Consider the following 5,852-nt stretch of genomic DNA (forward strand, 5'->3'; position numbering starts at 1 on the left):
TGTTCCGCTTTCACTTGTTGACATATTAAACATCTCAAACAAAGTCGGAGATGTCTCGCTTCATACCATGCCACCAAAACCGACGCTTCAAATCATTGTACATCTTCGTACTCCCGGGTGGATTGCCATTCGGCTACAATGGGCTTCATTCGAATTATTGAAATGAGTTCAATTCTTTGGGACACACAGACGACTTTTGAACCTCAAACAATCGTCATCGCCGATTTGAAACTCGAGTCCTTGTTCGAACACATGCAGCCCGTTTTGCAACCAACTCGTCGTCGACTTTCTCGAGCTTCTCGAATTTGGTGTGTCAATAATGGTTTGGCTTTGAATTCAGCCACTAACACACCGTCGGATCGGATAGACAAGTGCACATTCATCGTCAGAAGTGAATAATGATTTACGACTCAAGGCATCCGCAACCACATTCGCCTTTCCCGGGTGATAGTCAATGATCACTCATAATCCTTTAACACTCGAGCCAACGCCTTTGTCGCAGATTTAAGTCTCTTTGGGTCATCAAATATTTGAGACTTTTGTGATCCGAGTATACATGGCACCTTTCACCAAATAAGTAATGTCACCAAATCTTTAAGGCGAATACGATGGCGGCCAATTCGAGATCATGAGTCGGATAATTTTTCTCATGTGGCTTTAATTGCCTCGACGACAGGCCACAACTCGACCTTCTTGCATTAATACGCAACCTAACCCAAGTAGAGAGGCGTCGCTATAGATGACAAACTCTTTGCCGGACTCGGGTTGCACTAGAATTGGGGCTTCACCAAATAAGTTTTCAGTTGATCGAAACTTTTTGGCATTTCTCCGTCCATTCAACTTAACATCCTTTTGGAGTAGCCATCATCGGCGTGGCTATCGTTGAGAAGCCTTTACAAATCGTCGGTAATAACCTAAGAAGCCCCAAAAAGCTCGAACCTCAAGAATATTTCTGAGGCTTCCAATTAAGTATGGCTGAAATTTTATTCGGTCGACTCGAATACCCGATGCAGATATCGACATGACCCAAGAAGCTAACCTCTCTTAACCGAACTCACACTTGCTGAACTTAGCATATAATTGCTTATCCCGTAAAATTTGCAAAGACTAACCGCAGTGTTCAAAGATGTTCGGTCTCATTTCTTGAATAGACCAAGATGTCATCAATGAACACGACTACGAATCGATCCAAATATGGTCTAAAGATCCGATTCATTAAATCCATAAATACCGCAGGGCATTAGTGAGCCCAAACGACATCACTAGGAACTCATAGTGACCATATCTCGCTCAAGGCGCCTTTTGGTACGTCCAATCTCGGATTCGCAATTGATAATAGCCCGATCTCAAATCTATTTTCGAGAACACCGAGGCTCCTTCAGTTGATCGAACAAGTCATCAATACGTGGCAACGGATATTTGTTCTTTATCGTCGCTTATTGTCGACGATAGTCGATGCACAAACCGCATGGTTCCATCCTTCTTCTTCACGAACAATACTTGGCGCACCCCAAGGCGAAAAACTCAAGCGAGCAAAACCTCTATCCACCAATTCTTGCAACCGAGCTTTCAACTCCTTTAATTCCGTTGGTGCCATACGATACGGAGCTATTGAAATTGAGTGGTACCGGTATCAATTCGATGCCAAATTCTATTTCCGAACAGTGGTAAACCCGCAATTCTTCGAGGAAAACATCCGGTATTCACAAACCACGGCACGATTCGGGTTTCTTTTCGATTCCTTGTCATCGAAAGCACGACGCAAGGTACGCCGCACCCTTTTCTTACATATTTCGGGCCAACATCCCGATATTACAATTGGCAACCCCTTTAAGTCCGTAGGCTCAACCCGAATTATTTCATTATTCGCAAGACCTCAAATCCATAGTCTTGCTCTTGCAATTTACAACCGCATCGTGCATGGTCAACCAATCCAAACCAAGAATAACGTTGAACTCATCGAACGGCAAAAGCATCAAGTCCGCCGAAAACAAGAACCTCGGAACACTAGGGGACTTTTCTTGCACACTTTGTTGACAAGCACGTAATGACCCAAGGGTTTGACACCGAATTACAAACTCAGAGACTCAATGGGCAAAGTCTTCTCGGATGCTAAGGTTTCACATATATATGAATGAGTAGAACCAGGGTCAATCAAAGCAATCACATTTGTATTGAAAAGAGTGAAAGTACCGTAATAACATCCGGAGAGGCAGATCCTCGCGTGCGCGTATGGCATAAGTCCTAGCAGGAGCACGAGCCTCAGATCTGATGGTAGCATCTCTAGATCCTCTTTGACCGCCACTGACATTGCCCATATTTCTAGGTGGCCTACCTCAAGCAAAGGTAGCAATGGGTTTGCACTCGACTTACATTCTGCTCATGCATCCTGCAAGCCTTCATAAAGTGGTCGGCCGATCCACACTTATAGCAAGAGCGATCACGAAACCAACAGCTCCCCGAATGCCATTTGCCACAATGTGGACACTCCGCCCTCTCTCGGCGATCATTTCCACCACCGGCGATCGAGGTGACTCGTGTGGTCACAGGGGGTCGATCGCGTCCTCGTCTAGAAAAGCCCGAAACGCCTCTAGACCGGCTCACATCATCTCGAAATCTCTTCGATGCTTGTTGAAGAGACTTTCCCGAGGACCTCTTTCGGAATTCTCCAGTTCCCACATCAGCTTTTTGTTTCTCCTTTCTAAGCTCTTCGGCTTTACAAGCTCGCTCAACAAGTACTACGAACTCTCGATCTCGAGGATGCCAACAAACATCCTTATATCATCATTCAGCCCATCCTCGGCGTTTACACATAATAGCTTGGACGAAATGCATTCTCGCTGCATCGCTAAGCCTCACAAATTTTCGCTCATAGTCGGTAATCGACATCGAACCTTGCTTAAGATCAAGGAATTCCCTCCGCTTTTGGTCGATGAATCTCGATCGATATACTTTTTTCGAACTCGGTTTGAAAGAATTCCCAAGTCACTTGCTCTCTAGGCACCACAAGTCGAGTACTCCACCAATAGTAGGCGGACTCGCGTAGCAAGGAGATGGTACACTTTAAGCACTCATCGGTGTACAGGATAGCTCATCAAGCACTCGGATAGTGTTATCTAACCAAAATTCAGCTCGTTCGCATCATCATCATCCGTAGCCTTAAATTCAGTGGCCCCATGTTTTCAATCCTATCGATCGGGGCTTACTTGACCTTATTTGGTCATCACCGGAGGTATTGTAGGTGCGGGGTTGCATTTGTCGGGAATGGAGGTTGTGAAACAAAGTGTTAGTTCGAATGTATTGATTAAACCATTCGCTCATCACACTATAAAAGGCTTGCCTAGCCTAGTCATTAGGATTGCTGGCCATAGGTTGAGAGTCCGCCGGCGCTGTCCCTTGCGCGGAGCAGCGCCACACTCTCCACATCATCAGCTATCGCTTCGGTTGGGATCGGATCCATTGCTATAAACAAACACAAAGTCAAATTGTCGTAAATCACCACACTATCGATTCATCATTTAATGGCATGTATAGCTAGACCCCAAACACATCACGGTAGTCCTAGAATCGACTAAACCGTGGCTCGATACCAATAAAATTGTAACACCCGAACCCGAGACCATCGCCGTGTCGGACACGAGGGGTTAGCAAGCCAAGTTCACTTGTTTTGCCCATCCATTTGACATTTCCAGTCAGGCTGGAAAAACTGCGTCACTGTCGCCTTAAAATCATATCTCGAGTTTCAAAACTCGGAAACTGGTTTCGTAAATTTTCCTGAATTTAGACTCATATATCCATCCATGGATTTATTTCTAGAATTTTGGTCGGGCCAATTGGTACAGTTTATTAGTTAAAGTCACCCATGTTACAGGGATCGACTGCTCTGACCTTCGCGCGGTATAACTTGAATATCTCTCTGTACATGGCTTTAATGCTGGTGCCGTTTGTTTCTAATGAACTAGACTCAAAATGGAATCTGTACATATAAGGTATGTCTCCTAATTCTTTCTGGATAATTTATAGTAAATTTTTAAAGTTGCGACAGGGAACCCAGAAACCGTTCTGGCCCTGTCTCACAATAGCTTTAATATCTCTTAACATGTAACTCCTATGACCATTTCGTTTCTTCCATATGAAAATAGACTCATCAAGGTTTATTTACATAGCTTATTAACTATTTAATTCCAATCCTACGAATTTTGGTGATTTTTCACATTCACGTCACTGCAGCTGGCAGCATCTATTTTTAAGGTAGGTCTTACCTATTTGGTAGTCTCCATGAACCAACTAGTCTTGCCATACATAGGTTCAATATATGATCATTTTAACCATGCCAATGGCTGATCATGTGACCAACATTCCCATTTCCAAGCCATAGCCACATCATGACACCAAATATATATACATACAAACCACAATTAGTCTAAGTCGACATTTCACTTTTACGAGCCATTTTCGCATGGCCGCATATATATACATCACAACATATTTAACCAACAAGGGGTAGTCCTATACATGCCATTTCAAGTTCAACCAAGAATTTATACCAAAATGGGGGCTTGATAGTGTGGATGACTTCGACTTCAACGATCCCGAATCCGATTGCTATCGAGCGAAATCTAGAAAACTGAGAGCCAAAGCAACGGAGTAAGCATTTTTATGCTTAGTAAGTCTCAAGGAATATAATCAACTCTAATTACAGCAATACATTCACATAGTCAAATGCATCATTTCATCAATACACATTCTTACTTCACACTTCATCATTATATACTTTCACAAGGTATCAATCAATTCAATAACTGAAATTCATTAGTCGATTGAGCGAATGTTGCTCAAACATGTCGACTTTCCAATGCACATATAACGTACCTTATCCTTTGGGCCTTTCGAGTGTACTGATTGAATTCATTACAGCAACCAACACTCACCTCCAGCCCAAGATTCTTTGGAATATAACCGGATATAATCACGCACAAATGCCTTCGGTCTTAGCCCGGATAGAATAACTCGCACGAATGCCTTCGGGTCTTAGCCCGGATATAGCCACTAGCACAATTGCCTTCGGGTCTTAACCCGGATATAATTTCCAGCATAATTGTCTTCGGGGCTTAGCCCGGATATCATTCAATTTCTCATGTACACATACATCAATAATCATTGGACATACATATTTCATTTTCGTTACTAAGGCTCAAACGCACATATATTCACAAGCATATTCGCCTTCGGGACTTAGCCCGTATCATTCAATTTCTCATACACACATAAATCAATAATCATACACATCCGTATTTCATCTCACATAATTCAAGTAAGGTCACTTCTTGAGGACTTACCTCGGATGTTGTCGAACGGCTTTTTCAGCTATTCGATCACTTTTTCCTTCCCCTTGTCCAATTGTGGCCCTCTTAGCTCTTGAGCTAATTCAAACAAATTCAATTTATTAAAACCTCATTGTGCTTGCTTATGGCGAATATGACAAGGAGTTTAAATGGTCATATGGCCACTCTTTAGCTTGAATACACAATGGTCATGCACATTTTATACTACATCAAGCAATTCAATACAATTTATTTGAGCATCAAGGAAAAGCTAAGGCCTTCAATAGGCTACCCAAGGCCAATATTCATGTACATGTTGAGGCCAATTATGCACTTAATACCTCACAAAAACAGCATGCATTTTACTAGTTAATGCTTTGCACATTGTGGCCCAAAACTTATAATATAGCATCAAGCACTTATATGTGTGCTAGGTCAATTGTGCTTGCAATTTCACAAGCATTCTTCAACATCTTCTTCTTTAAACCAATATATTCATCACTTACTTCATAGCCAAAACATCATGTG

Source organism: Gossypium arboreum, chromosome 13, assembly GCF_025698485.1.
Source record: "Gossypium arboreum isolate Shixiya-1 chromosome 13, ASM2569848v2, whole genome shotgun sequence".
Classification (NCBI taxonomy): Eukaryota; Viridiplantae; Streptophyta; class Magnoliopsida; order Malvales; family Malvaceae; genus Gossypium; species Gossypium arboreum.